The sequence below is a fragment of the Grampus griseus genome (assembly GCF_964374135.1).
Source record: "Grampus griseus genome assembly, chromosome: 4".
In the NCBI taxonomy this organism is placed as follows: Eukaryota; Metazoa; Chordata; class Mammalia; order Artiodactyla; family Delphinidae; genus Grampus; species Grampus griseus.
This window is the reverse complement of record NC_138997.1, coordinates 66,920,885-66,937,287: the sequence shown is the minus strand read 5'-3', so window position 1 is coordinate 66,937,287 and position 16,403 is coordinate 66,920,885.

Genomic DNA, 16,403 nt, shown 5'->3' with positions numbered 1-16,403 from the left:
ACCTTATGGGAGTTCCCTTGTGTGTTATTTGTCATTTTTCCCTTGCTGCTTTCAATAATTTTTCTTCGTCTTTAATTTTTGGCAGTTTGATTACTATGTATCTCAGTGTGTTTTTCCTTGGGTTTATCCTGTATGGGACTCCCTGCACTTCCTGGACTTGGGTGGCTATTACCTTTCCCATGTTAGGGAAGTTTTTGACTCTAATCTCTTCAAATATTTTCTCTGGTCCTTTCTCTCTCGCTTCTCCTTCTAGGACCCCTATAATGCGAATGTTGTTGTGTTTAATTTTGTCCCAGTCGTCTCTTAGGGTGTCTTTATTTCTTTTTATTCTTTTTTCTTTATTCTGTTCCACAGCAGTGCATTCCACCATTCTGTCTTCCAGGTTACTTATCCGTTCTTCTGCCTCGATTATTCTGCTATTGATTCCTTCTAGTGTATTTTTCATTTCAGTTATTATGTTGTTCATCTGTGTTTCTTTGTTCTTTAATTCTTCTACATCTTTGTTAAACATTTCTTGCATCTTCTTGATCTTTGCCTCCAGTCTTCTTCCAAGGTCCTGTATCATCTTCACTGTCATTATTCTGAATTCTTTTTCTGGAAGGTTGCCTATCTCCCCTTTGTTTAGTTGTTTTTCTGGGGTTTTACCTTGTTCCTTCATCTGTTACATAGCCATCTGCCTTTCCACCTTGTCTGTATTTCTGTGAATGTGGTTTTTGTTCCACAGGCTGCAGGATTGTAGTTCTTCTTGCTTCTGCTGTCTGCCCTAGGTTGGATGAGTCTATCTAAGAAGATTGTGCAAGTTTTCTGATGGGAGGGACTGGTGGTGTGTAGAACTGGCTGTTGCTCTGGTGGGCCAAGCTCAGTAAAACTTTAATCTGCTTGACTGCTGATGGGTGGGGCTGGGTTCCCTCCCTCTTCTTTGTTTTGTCCTGAGGCAACCCAACACTGGAGCCTAGCAGGGCTCTTTGTGGGGCTAATGGTGGTCTCTGGGAGGTCTCATGCCAAGGACTACTTCCCAGGACTTCTGTTACCAGTGTCCTTGTCCTCAAGGTGAGCCACAGCCACCCCCCACCTCTGCAGGAGACCCTCCAACACTAGCAGGTAGGTCTGCTTCAGTCTCCCCTGGGGTCATTGCTCCTTCCCCTGGGTCCTGATGTGCCCACTACTTTGTGTGTGCCCTCCAAGAGTGGAGTCTCTGTTTCCTCCAGTTCTGTCAGAGTCCTGCATTCAAATCCCAGTAGCCTTCAAAGTCTGATTCTCTAGGAATTCCTCCTCCCATTGCCAGACCCCCAGGTTCAGAAGCCTGACATGGGGCTCAGAACCGTCACTCCAGTGGGTGGACTTCTGTGGTATAAGTGTTCTCCAGTTTGTGAATCACCCACCCAGCCATTTTAAGGATTTGATTTTATTGTGATTGCACCCCTCCTACCGTCTCATTGTGGCTTCTCATTTGTCTTTGGATGTGGGGTATCTTTTTTGGTGAGTTCCAGTGTCTTCCTGTCAATGACTGTTTAACAGTTAGTTGTGATTCTGGTATTCTCGCAAGAGAGAGTGAGAGCACATCCTCCTACTCCACCATCTTGGTTAAGGGCCTCAACTGCATACTTTTATACCAAGCTGATACTCTAAGTAGATTGTTAACTCTTTGAATTCAGGTTTCCTGACACACAGTTTGTGTGCTTTCCAATATATGTGGCTGACCTTCTACAATTAAGATTGCTTCTTCACTGAAAAATATTTACTTGTCTCTCTGTCAATCAGTCAGTCTACTCTTGTTTCTCTGTGTAATCTTAAGAGAATTTATTTTCTCTATAAAATGATGTCTGATAATTAATTTCCATCTGTGAGTTCAAGCTCAATAAAAATTGTACCCAACCTCTTCTGCTTTTTATTAAAAATAACTTGAATTCCTGAAGATTTTCCCCCAATATGTAGGTTTATTTCAAGGTTTTATTTCCTATGATTAGGGAAAATATTTCTTCATGTTAGTGGATATCTTTACTTTTTTAACTATTTAATTAGTTTATTTCCTAATTTCTCATGTAATTTGTATCTGAAGTAGTCCCAGAACAGATAGACACACAGAGAGATACATAAACACACACGTATACACATTCTGCAGTAGCCTTACTATTGTAATATTTCAAGTTAGAAATTTTTAGTTTATTTTAGGAATGGGGAACTATACACTGGTTTTCTATAGGCTACCCTGAAATATGATTCAGAGAGAGATATGTCATATCATGATATACCTGCCCCTTTCCTGTCATTGAAATGTACAAGATCAGAAAGCCCTGCCTTTTAGCAATTGCAAATCTCATCAATTTAATTCAATATCACAGACTATAGATAGTAAACCTTAGCTATTTAATATAATATTTACTATGCATATTTGTGTGGAATCTCACAACAATTGTGTATGTCTGTATGTCTGTATATCTGAGAAAGAGACAGAGACATAGACAGAATTATATATTGGACTCTTGTAATCTGTGTAGTACAAGGTGACATTTCAGTTTGCCTTAATTACTTTTTTTTCTTTTTTTGCACAAACACCATGTCAAAGTTAGTCCTATTTGTAATTTTGTGCCTTTGAGATTTTGTGTGATATTATTGTAGATGCCATACATATAGAATAAATTGTATAAAATTTATAAGAAAATCAACAAGCAAATAACCAATATTACACCACTGTTTCAACTTTCTATTTAATATTAGCAGCAATCAACTTTATTAAAAATGCTTGTGGAAAACTTTAGAAATATGTTCTTTAATTTGTTCATTTTAGAACAATTTAGTAGAAAGGAAAATATATTTTAAATCTGGCTTTTAATAATTTCTTTCCTTCTACCTTGAGGTTAATAAGTATCTCAGAATTAACTGTTGAATTATTGAAGTTGTCACTACACAGAGGATAAAGAGAGAAACAGAAAAGTGTAAACTATTTATAAAAAAAAAAAAACCTGTTTGCTATGTGAGGAAAATAAGGAAACGTAACTAATAATGATTTGTATGAGTCAATTTACCTATGCAAAAGAAATTATCTAGAAATAAACATTTGCCTTAATAACATAATGCTAATCAAACTTCTTAGGGAATATTGAAGAAAAATGCACTTTTAATCTTGATATGCACATGAGATCAATTAATGTACCACATATGTAAATATAAAGGCAATGACCCTGATTCCGAATGCTTGTTACTTTTGGAGTTGGCATATGGCTCTCTCTAACAGCAGACATTAATGATTTCAATAAATTAGCTGCTAATGTCATGTAATGAACTCTGATTTGTGTTAATTCAGGCATTACTTAGCTATTTCATGTTAATTTTTTTTAAGAAATCAGCTTTTAAGGCAGTATTAGAATTTTGTTTTGTATCTAAGAGTTTAAAAATGTTAAGAATAAGGAGAACATTTTTTTTTTTTTTTTTTTTTTTTTTTGTGGTACGCGGGCCTCTCACTGCTGTGGCCTCTCCCGTTGCGGAGCACAGGCTCCGGACACGCAGGCTCAGCGGCCATGGCTCACGGGCACAGCCGCTCCGCGGCATGTGGGATCCTCCCGGACCGGGGCACGAACCCGTGTCCCCCGCATCGGCAGGCGGACTCTCAACCACTGCACCACCAGGGAAGCCCAAGGAGAACATTTTGATTTAGATATTTTAATAAGACAAAAACAGCTTTACAAAGTGGGAATGCAGAATGTGACTCACAAAGTGTAAATAAAAATTTGTTTCTAATAATCCAAAGTTTTAAAAATTATTGCTTACATTGAACAATAATCATGCCAAAGGGTTGAAAGGTTTATTATACTCATATTAAAATAGCTGATTCTGAATACCTTTCTTGTAGTCTTTCCCACCCCTATTACTTTTATCTGTTGTGGAACATGACAAGGTTAGTCTGGTAGTTACTGGTGGTGGTGGAGGTAATAATAATTCACAGATACAATAATATAATGATTCACAGATAAGGCAGAAATGATATTCAGAGATATATACATATATATGTATGTCTGAATTATATATACATATGTAACAAATATACACACTAGGTTAATGATTTTTATGAAATCATTAGAAAGAAGATATGCTAAAAAAGAAAAAAAAAATCTTTTTGATGTATGCCAAGTAAAATTAAGAAACTTTTTCTTATAAGTATGGTCTTACACAAATGGATTAATTATAGACATCAGCTTACATAAAAGCTAATAAACATGAATATTTTCTATATGATTCTTTTGGAAGAGTAAAAAAATACAAAAAATACATTCAAAGTTAAAATTGTACATTTTTCTTAACATCTCATTTAACTTTCTTCACTTCAGTTTCCTTACCAGGAGTTGGTTAATGGTAATTAAATCATACAACTCTTATGAGAATTTAATGAGGTGAGATATGTAAAGTGCCTGGTAAATGGTAAAGATTAAAGGCCTGTTGGTAAAGAAGTGTGGTTAAATGCATAGTGTCACTTGATGAAGCCCAGGTGTTTCCTACCTAAATCTCCTTCTGTCCATTCTGCACATTACAGCTAGTGTTACAGTCAGCATAAAATGTAAATCTGATTTACATTATGACTGCTTTGCTTAAAATTCTTCAGATGATACATCTAAGAAAAAATCTAGACTTCTTACCAGGAAATACAAAACCCTTCACATTCTGACTTCTGTTTTCTTATGTCGTCTGTCAGTCTTTGTAAATCATGTCTGTCAGTCTACCCACCCTGAACTATTTGTATTTACCTGAATAGGACACAGTATTATATGCCCTCATGCATATTTCAAACAATATCCTTTCTGCCTGAAATGCTTGCCTTGATTTTAGTTTCCTGGGGAATTTCTACTGAACCATTTAGACTCTGGACTGTGATCATTGATACATTGGGTAAATATTTCAATCTCGTTCCCATAGCACCTTGAATACCTTGTACTTGAGCACATTACAGTATATAATATTAATTTGTTTTCAGGTCTCTCTCTCTCTACTGTAGGCTCTTATCATTACCAAGATTAGTATTGTATTCAATATATCCATTAACACACAGTGCTTAATATAGTACCTAGCATATAGTAGACTTTCAGTGACTATTTCCTGAATCTTATGTTGAAGGTGATGCAGGATTTGAGCTCGTAAGATGTTCTGCCAATATGAGAAATTAGGTATAATATTTAAATGGATCTTGGGTATTTCAAAAAAATCATGTATTTATGAGATACCATTCCTGTTCTCAGCAGCTGTATTTTCATGTTTGATTCTATGAAATATTAAATTAATCTGTTTTTAATTATAAATACTGGAAATATTGAGTTATTTCCCCATAATATAATCTTTGTTTTTTCCTGCAGGGTACTCTGTGTTTCATTGGCTTGGGAAAACGTTCTCACTTCATGAATAGAACAGAAGGTATGTCAGATTCACTCAGTGCTAATCATGAGTTGAGTATTTTGATGTTTCACTTCCTCCTCTAAGACAAAGTTAGAGGTGCCAGGAATATGGAGTTGCAACTTGTGAATCTTGATAATCCGAACATACACAGGAGGCCAGAAATTACCTAGGGCCCATATAGAAGTAGGTGATAGATACTGAATTGCAGTATATTGAAGGACGTGGGAGCTTTAAACCTTGTTTTTCTTGTATTTATAGTTGGCCCCAAGCACTTTGTTTTTCTTTTTTTTTGGCCACGCCTCATGGCATGCGGGATCTTAGTTCCCCGACAAGGGATCCAACCTGTGCCCCCCTGCAGGGGAAGCGCAAGTCCTAACCAGCGGACCACCAGGGAATTCCCTCTTGTATTTATAGTTGGGATTTTAGGATGGATCAGTATATATGGAGTAGCAAAATGAATTCTGTGTGGTTGGGGAAGAAACTCTAACTAGAACTCAAGCATTTCCCAGAGATTTGCATGTGCTGGTTCTCATAACTATCTAGTTTGTGGGGACTCCGATATTCCTAATTGTCTACTGCCCATATCATCACTTCAGTGTAGTACTAAGGTTTTGATTTGCATTTGCTTTGATTATTGGAGCAGACAATGGGCCTTCCATCTAATGTAGGGTGTCCTGACGTTCTAGATAAAAGTGGTCAAGTGGCTACTTTAGGATGTTTTATAACAGATTGTCATTTTTTTGAAGTATAAAAGTTACCTCTTCTCACGCCATCTGTGGTTGCATAAAATGCTGAGTTTTAAAAAAAATTTCTAAACATTCTAAATAACTCCAAAAATGGCTTGTTTTATAAGATCACTCATAAGTTTTACATATTAGAATATTCATTTATAATATTTTAGACCCCTTGCTAAGTTGATGTTGAATCATTGCACAGTTTTGTGTGCGTGTGTGTGTGTTTCTGTAGGATAGGCGAATGTTCCCAGAATACATATATCTTTTAATATCTTTTTCTAATAAGTCACATGTTATACTTTTTAAATCAAATAAGTAGAAGCTTGGGTGCTTATAAGGGCTAGGATGTGTTGATCCAACAACCTAAACTGAGCACCTGGACAGAATGAGAGCTGCTCATGAATTTCAGTGTATAAAATTGAGGTAAACATTTGGAGAGTCATGATTGGGGAAAAAAGAAAACCAAAGTGAGTCAGTCTAAGTCAGATGTTGGTCTAAAGAGGCTAAGAGGAAAAGGAGCAGGTAGCCTGTTGGCTCAGCAGAATTAATCAGAGCAAGAATTAAGAGGGAGAAAATATTGCCTTTGAAAAGGGAAATATAAAAAAGGCTTTTTAGTTGTATTAACCAGGGTTCTCCAGAGAAACAGAGGCAATAGGAATACATCTCTCTCTCTCTCTCTCTCTCTCTCTCTCTCTCTATGTATGTATGTATGTATACATATGTATATATAGCAAGAGAGAGGGAGAGAGAGATTTATTATAAGGAATTGGCTCACATGATTATGGAATCTGTCAAGTCCCAAGATCTGTAGGTTGAGTTGGCAAGCTAGAAACCTAGAAGAGCAGATGGTGTAGTTCCAGGTCGAAGGCCAGCAGACAGACTTTACCCAGGAAGAACTGATGTTTCAGTTGAAGTCTTAAAGCAGGAATAAAGCCAGTGTCCCAGTTTGAATACCATTAGGCAGGAAGGAATCTTCAGTACTCAGGGGAGGGTCAACCTTTTGGTTCTATTAAGGCCTTCAACTGTTTAGGTGGGGCCCACCCACATTATGGAAGGCAATCTGCTTTACTCAGTCTTTTGATTTTAATGTTAATCTCATCTAGAAACACCCTCACAGAAACACCCAGAATAATGTTTGACTAAATATCTGAGCACCTGTGGCCCAGTCAAGTTGACCCATAAAATTAACCATCATATTAGTGGAAACAGAAAATATAAAGTCAATGAATTCATAAATCACAGATCTCTGACACCTTGTAGAAATTAGACAAAATGACCACAAAATTTCACCGAGCTTTGGATACAGTTGGGCTGGATCAAATGGATTAGAGGGTTCACTGTGGCAGAGTTGAATAGGTGGAAGTCTCAGTTGTTCAAGTGATGAGGCTCCCTCCCCACGCCAAACACCTTATGATGAGAAAAAGAGGAAACTCACACTCACAGAAAGGAAGTAAAGTATAATTAGAGGGAGAGTCACTTGTGGTCTAGCAGCTAATTCCACACTGGAAGAAGGTACTGGAAGAAGTTTGGGAAGAGTTTATCATGAATTAAATAATTTGAGAAATGTACAGATTAACTTAAACCGGGGTATTCACATAACATCAGAATGTACTTTGTCCTACTAACTTTGTTCAAATCCATGTAGATAACAGATCATGTGGTTTCATGCCTGTACGTTTCACCTATTGTACTTGTCAGCCTGTGAGGAACTTTAGAACTGGGAAAATACTGAAGATTATCCTCCCCACGTCTGTGTAACTTGTTTAAGGATCAGAGACATTGTAGTAGTCGGCATCTTAGACTAGTTCTGTTGCCCTTACTGTGGTTGGACCCCACTAGGGCAGGTAGCAGAAATGGAAAAGGGAATCAGTGCTGGCAAGAATCACCTGGTTGGAAATCAAAAGAAACAGCGTGCAATGGTTTATCCTAAGGAGACGCTAGGAGGCAGTCTTGGAATAGTTTCCTCAGTTTCAAACCATGTGTGCATTTTTCATGCGCCTTAAGACCAGAGACTATGTTTTGCTTCTGTTGCTGCTATTTTTCAAGATCTCATAAAGCACCAGAGAACTTGTAATGTCTTTGATGTCAGTGCTCCTTTGCACTCATTCCTGTATCTCTGCATTCCACATGGCCTTCACTCTGACAACTGCTGATTACAGTTACAGTGTTCAGTGTATAGTTGCTCAATTCATATTTGTTGATCATTTGTTTTATAATAAAAATATCTTACCTGACCTTTAGTTACTCAACTCTAAATTATGCAGATGAATGCCCACTGCATACTGAAGTCCTTGCTGAAAAGCCTGTGCGTTTGTAACATTTGAGTTGAATCTTTACCAAGAATCACTTGTGTTCATTCCTAAACCTATTTAGTCCAGTTAACATTGTCGTTGCAATCATAAACTTTAAGTATGCTTGTTCAGATGAAATATGAGTGTGAAAGATGAAGTGTCGTTGCTTGTATGAAAACGAACTTGAATGCTTAGGATAGACTTGATGAAGATGAAAGGAAAAGAAAATCTGCTGAATGATGCATAGGCAGAAAATTGCAAAAAAGTGGGAGAAAATTTTAAAAATCTGGAAATAGTCTACACCATACTGCTTAGCAACTGTCTTAAGTTCCAACTCACTTTGAAGAAACTCAAGCTGAAATTCATACATGAGATAGTTTGTGCAAGGAAGACAGTGCAGAACTTTAACTACTTTAAAAATAATGGGTGAATGGATGTGCATTTTATACTTTATATTAAAATAATATGTTAAAGGTACTTGTAGGCTTTTATAATCCCCCATTTTAATCAGATGATTGGCTAAATATCTATACTAATATTTTTGGCTACATGACATCTACTGTGGTCAAGTCGATTTTCTTAGCATCGAAAAATTAATTAATCATTATTCATCATATTCCTTATGTTCTAACAATATTTAGGCCTTATGGCTGTTAAATATAAGCATAGGAATTATTACTTTCCAAGAAAAAAAATTGTATTCAATTATAGGAGATACTATTTTACATATGGGTTGCAGTAACTAGGAAGGTCATTAGAAGGAGGTGGGACTGAATTGGATTGAGGAGAAATAAGTCAGCAGTGGTGGAGTGTGGGGAGTGGAGGCCAAGTCTGTTCAAGAGAACATTAAAGGATAAGAAAACCAAGAGGTTGTAACTGGAAAAGCAGCTCCAAACTATCTACCAGATCCAAAGAGTCTTATTGAAGAATAATAAGTGATTCATCTGTAGAATGGAGACAGGTGGTATCTGCTTTCCATGCCATGCCCAAGTATTGTGATTTATTTCTTTGTGTGGAGTTATCAAATGATTCTGAATAGCAGTAATAGTAAAGAGAGACAGCCTAATTAAAGCCATATTTTATGTGGAATCAATTCATTAGATAGATAAAAGGGGCAGGAAGATGAAAGATGTGGCAACCATTAGGAAGATTATTATAAACAAATCTTTGAATTATTTGACCCCAACTCTCTAATTCTCCATAATTACTAAAAGAGTATTAACATTTTGTCCTAATTTGAATAACTATCCTTTTACTGTTGTTATTCTTTGCAGTTACTCTGAATTTTCTAGCCTTTTAGTTGAAATCATTTTAATTAGATCACATCATATATGTATATATGTAAACACACACACACACCACACTCACACATATATGTTTATAATTTATTATTTTATAAGACAAATACAATGATATGTTTTGAACGGTTTGTTCTGACCTATCACTGTAGTAGTCTCTGGAATATTCTGACAGTTACAGATCAGCTGGCTTGATTCACTCCATTCCACAATGTGAGTTGCTTGACCTTGATACATTTTGTAATGCTATTTCTATCTACTCCTCAATTTCTCTGACTTATATGTCTCCGTGTAACCTCAGTTTTATCTCTCCTTAGCATATTTCATAAATCCTTCTCTTCTAGTCACCTGTCTAATACTATCTCAGTATACCATCTAATAGAGGATGCCTATTAATAGCAGTAGTAAACTCTAAACTGCAGTAAATTATATGACTGGAATTTTTATCTAGGCTTTTTTTCTCATAAAATATGTGGTTTATTGTGTCCCTCCTGAACAGGCTTTGTCAAAAATGAACAGCATATAAATATTTGATTTATTACATTGCTATCCGCAGCACCAAAATTGAAATGCCATACCTAAAACACCATTTGTCATCAGGGTGGTAAATGTTCAACCAGTCTGCTTGAATTCTTCATGGGCATAACTAGAACTAGGATTTACATGACCAAAAGAAGAAAAAAAAACTACAGACAATTATAGTGGTTAGTATTTCGCCTGGGTGAATACATTTCCATTCTCATTACTAAGAGATAAATGTGAAAGGGACTAAGAAAAGAATTTAAATCTACTTATAATCTCCAAACATCATTTTGAGCAATAATATCAACTTGTCACTCAGAAAAATGTAACAGAGCTGACCATAAATATCACCATTTGACAGAATGTTTCATATCTCCTCTCTTCTCTTGTCTATCCTCTATGAATTTATGTATAATGTACCCTGTCATACCTAATTGATTACTGTGAAGGGCTTGCTAGGGATCTTCTACCTGAACTCTGTGTTTTAGTGGTGGAGGAATGTATAGAAGAAGGATGGATATCATCACTCGGTACTGTACTTGGGTGAGAGAATAGGCTGTCCACAAGCCATCAAATAGCCAATGAGTAAAAAATAATTTATTCATTTAACAGTTATTGAGCACTTACTATAGACTAGTTAGCTTACTGAGGTTAAATCTGGCTTTAGAACACCTGCATTTTAGTCCTTCTCAGATTTCTTTGCTGGTTTCTCCTCTTCTCCTTGAACTCAAGGTTGGTGCCAAGTGCTCAGTCTTTGGCTTTCTTTTCTTATCGGTCTATACTCTCTCCTTTCAGGATCATACCACGCAGTGTCATGGCTGAGAACTATTTGCATTCTATCGACTGCCAAATTTGTATCTTCAATCCTTGACCACTTTCCTAAATTCTGGATTCATATATCCAACTATCTACTCAAGTATCTCCATTTAGAGTCTATAAGATGCCATGAATCAATATGTCCAAAACTGAACTCCTGGCTTCCCCAAACCCTCTTTACCTCTAGCTTTTTCATTCCATTTGAAGACAGCTGTACCTTTTTAGTTACTCAGGCCAAAATGTTTGGAACATTCTTTGATTCTTCTTCTCATAGCTCTGCATCCAATCTGTTAGGAAACACTGTTGGCTTTACTTCCAAAATATATCCAGAGTCAGACTTCTCACCACCATTCACACCTGAGCCACAAGAGAATTATCCTGTTAGAACATAGATCAGATCAAGTTATTCAGTTCTAAGTGCTACAGAAGATTCCCATTTTACTCAATGTATGAACCAAAGTCCTGATGGCCCATGAGGTTCCACATGATCCAACTCCCACTTGTCTTTATCACTTCATTCCTTTTCACTTTTCTCTTTCTCACATTTCTCCAGTCACGTTAGCTTCCCTGCTTTTCCTAAAATATGCCAGGAATATTCCTGCCTCAAGACATTTGCACTAGCTCTTCTTTCTGCCTGGAATGATCATCAATCACAAAATATCCACATAGAAAACTCACTCACTTCTTTTAGTTCTTGCTTACACGTCATCACCTGAATGAGTTCACCCTATTTAACAACTCTATTAAATATTTATCACACTTGTCTTTTCTATTTTTTATGGTATATATAAACATCTAACACAATTCGTTTGTATGTTTGTATTGTCTATTACAGTTTTTTGTTTTTTTTTTTCTGTGTGAAATGTACCCCCTGTGAGGGCAGGGACTTTAACCTTTTTTTTTTTCTTTTTTACACTGATATATACTGGGCATATAAAACAATCTCTTGTACATACCAGATTTTTTCTAGTCTGAAATGCACATTTTAAAACTTTTAAAGTATCTTAGTAAACAGGATACATTTTACTATTGATAGCAAATCATAGATCAATTAAACAGATTTTTCTTTCTTAGTTGTGCATAAAATAGTATAGTATAATGTACCATTGACAGCATGCTAGTTTTAATGAAATACAAAGGGAGGCAGTTAATGAATATTTGTTGAATGAAAGAGTAAATGACTGAGAAAGAACAAAACACAGTTTTTCCTTTAAGGAATTTACAGATTAGTTGAGTAGAAGACTTGTAAAGGGATATTTATAATAGCACAATGCACAAGCTTATATAAAAGTAGTATCTGCTCACCCCAACCTCCCACTCCATCCCTCTCCCAACCTCCTCCCCCTTGGCAACCACAAGTCTGTTGTCTATGCAGTTGTAAGGTTAGCAGATGTAACCTATTATATATAGAATGGATAAACAACAAGATCCTATTGTATAGCACAGGGAACTATATTCAATATCCTATAATAAACCATAATGAAAAAGAATATAAAAAAAGAATGTGTGTGTGTGTATATATACATATATACACATACATATATATCTGAATCTCTTTGTGGTATAGTAGAAATTAACACAACATTGTAAAACAACTATATTTCAATTTAAAAATAAAAGTAATATCTGAATACAGAAAAGAAATTTACGTTTAATTTTATTGCTGAGGAGTAGAAGGGGATGGTCAAAGAAAGTTGTTGCCAGTATCACCAGGAAGGTAAGAAGTTTTGTTAACACTAGGGTAGAAAATTGTTGGTCAGAGAGACAAGAACATAGTATGGAAAGTGCCCTATGGTGAAAATTGGGTAGAACCATCTACAATCTATAATTATTGTTATAGGAGTTTTCCTGAGCTTTCTTTTTGAACACTGTTTTAAGGTTACTATAGTAAGCCTTTGCACTAATTGTGCTTATATATATGAAATTTGAGTTTATGTAGATTTACATGTATGTGCTTTTTTCTTGATTGTGAGAGTTAGAATAAAATTCTAATATCTGGGAAATGTAATTTCACTCCTTTTGGGAATAATTAGAAAAGAAGTCATAAAAATCTGTGCCCTTGTATTTCTACAGGATGTTGATGATGTCTGGAAACGTGGTTAGTATGTTTGGATTTTTTACAAACTGAGGAGGTCCTTGATAATATTATGTATATTTTCCTAAGTTTCCTGACTTCAAAAATGCCCTCTAGAGATGTTTTCAAAGATAGTTTTAAAAAGTTAAAGCAAGGATGTTATAAGGTAAACCCAGGTCACAGAATTGCAATCTCAAGTTTATTGTGAGAGAGAAAGGGAGAGACAAGGTAAAATGGACAACTGGGATCTTCGTTGGCATAAAACTGACCATAAACAGTTTACCTTGTTATGGTGTATGGATGGGGGCTCTTTAGTGTTTGTTTGTTTGATTGCTTTGTTTGTTTGCTTTTGGTGGGGTGAGAAGTGAATTTGACAAACATCTTCTCTGTAGGTAAAATTAACTACCTAAATTATCAAGTTAAATATCAAGCAAAATACCAAATTATTTGGTGCTTTGGGACCATAAGATGGGAACATTTGAATGATGATCTATAAATAGTATCAGAAATATATTGAGAATTTGGACAAAAGAACCAAACACACAACAAATACACATTAATAGTTTTTGGTTTAGCATGTCATCTATAGCAAAAAGAAATTATAAGCATCACATAAAAATGAGGAAGGGAAACATTAGAAATATTTAAGGTGCAGGGATGAATATTTATGGTGTAGCGTCTATAAACTCTATTTCACCTTATTTAGCGCTAATTAATTCATACAATAATGTGAACAAAGAAATATGTATAATTTTAAAAAATCTTTTCTAAGAGGAGGATGAAATTTCATAAAATAAAATAGTTATTCTGGGAAGCCTAGATACTTAACAATATTGAGGCTTGATTGACTAATTTGTTCATTTCTTTCATTAAAACTTATGGCACACTTCCTGTATTGTAACCACAGGACCAAGTGCTGAGTTACCTATGAAGAATACCTTCTAGTGAGAGCCTCTAGCAGACGATACTCTACTTAAATAGGAACCGTTTTTTTTTGCTACTGTTTACCACTTGAGCCCTACCATCTAGCACAGTATTTGATGCCTTACATTTATCCTTGATTTCTCTCCTTCTTTCACACCCCGCATCCAACTCATCAGCCCCTCTTATCACCATTCACTCCACACCCAACTGCTTCCTGCCATCACCTGCTCCAATGTTATTTCATTTTTAACCAGAGTATCAAAATGACCTCTTAATGGTTTTCCTGCTTCCTCTCTTACACCCCCCCCCAAATGTCTATAAGACTGTTCTCCATAGAGCAGTCAGTATGATCATTTTAAATTTAAATCTAATTGTATAATTAGAAGTGTCAGGACTAAGTCAAGAATTCAGGGCTCCTATATTCTTTCATCTTTCCATGAAACTAAGGAGCTTCATTTACAATTTGAATTAATGTTATGTACCAGCTATGATGCAATCACATTTATCATTTAAATATGTAGTTGTATGAAAGAAAAATTACTTTCCTTCATATTATTAAGTATGAAGTACATAGTCTGGGTACTAGCATGCTGTACTAGCTACTCTTAAAAAACAAAAAAGGATGCATGGGCTGAGTCCAACCTCTCATTTTTCTAGTACTATCTGTACAAATCAACAGATCTCCTAACCCACCTAAACAAGGCAACTAATATAAATGTTCACTACCCCAAAGTTTCTATTTCTCCATCTTTACCTTCTTGAGTTTATATTGTATTCATTCTTTTCATTTCTCAAGCCATTACTTTGTTTAATAAGTTAGAATGGCATCATTGTACATCAGGTAGCCTAATCCTGAATCCTGAATCGTTAATCTGGAATTAGTTTCTTATCTCAACCAACCTCATTTTATCCAGCTTCTCATCGACCCCAGTTTTAGATCTCAATATCACTCTTACAAATGTTACACTTATTGTCACATTCTTCTTCTACACTCCAGCATACCTGAAAAAGTGCTTTAAATCAGTATCTGTTTGAAGTGAGTGTGCTTGGAATTTTTAGCACCATGTTAGCAAGAGGTTCTTTGCTTACTAGAGAAATCTGGAAGTACAAAGCTTAGATTCATTTATACCTCCAAAAATACTGTACAGATAATATTAAGTTCTTAGGAGATTAAATTAGAGAAAATAAATTACTCTTTATTCTTATTTGATAGTAAGCAATGGCATTTATGACAGGTATGAAACTATTTTACATTAACTCAACAAGTACTTATTAATCTCCTATTATACGGAATACCATAGTAAATATATTGGACAAAATCCTTATGCTCATAGAACTTAAAGTTTAGTTAATATTGAGGAACAATTTAAAAATAAGTAAGATGTAAGATATTCAGTAGGCAATAAGTGTTTGGGGAGGATTAGAGAAGGAAAGTGGGATGAAGAGTTTTGGGGGCAGTGTTCATGTATAAATCAGGGAATGTCCCACTGAGAAGATGACAGCAAGTAAAGGCTTAGGGAGGAAAGTGAGTCATGGAACTATCCTTGGGAAAGAGTTCCAATCAGAGGGAAGCACCCATGCAAAGACTGAAAATAATATTGGGCATGTCATATTGCATCAGTCATAAATTTGACTATACCCAATTTCCTGATATAAAGTTTAAAACCGTTGGTCCCAGAAGTATGTTTAGACAATTTCATACAGCAGTAACTGTTATAAGCTGAACTGTGTGCTCCCAAAATTCATATGTTGAAGTCCTACCCTCAGTACCTCAGAATGTGACTATTTGGAGATAAGGTCTTTCATGAGGTAATTAATATTAAATGAGGTTATGAGAGTGGGCCCTAATTTAATATGACCAGTGTCATTATAAGAAGAGAGTAGGACACAGACATACACAGAGGGTGGGCCACATGAGGACAGAGGGAGAACACAGACATCTGTAGCCAAGGAGAGTGGCCTTAGAAGAAACAAGCCTACAGATACCTTGATCTCTGACTTCTAGTCTCTAGAAGTGTGAGAAAATAAATTTTTGTTATTTAAGTCACCCAGCCTATGGTACTTTCTCATGGCAACCCTAAAAAAATTGATACAGTCATATTTTAACTATCCTGTTACCCTAATTAAGAAATTTGAAAACCAAAGATGCATCTTTAGAAGATACTCTTGTAGGATATCAAGTAAGTTGTTATGCTTTCCTGAAAATTTATTAGTGCTATGGCTTAGACATGGGGGATCCAAATACCATAGGAAGTACAAGTCATTGCACAGTTATCTTTTATTATATTTTCTGTTCTGAATATGTTAGTCTGGATTAATAAGAATAAGAGTTATTTTGAAATCTTATCAGAGCAGACCTCCA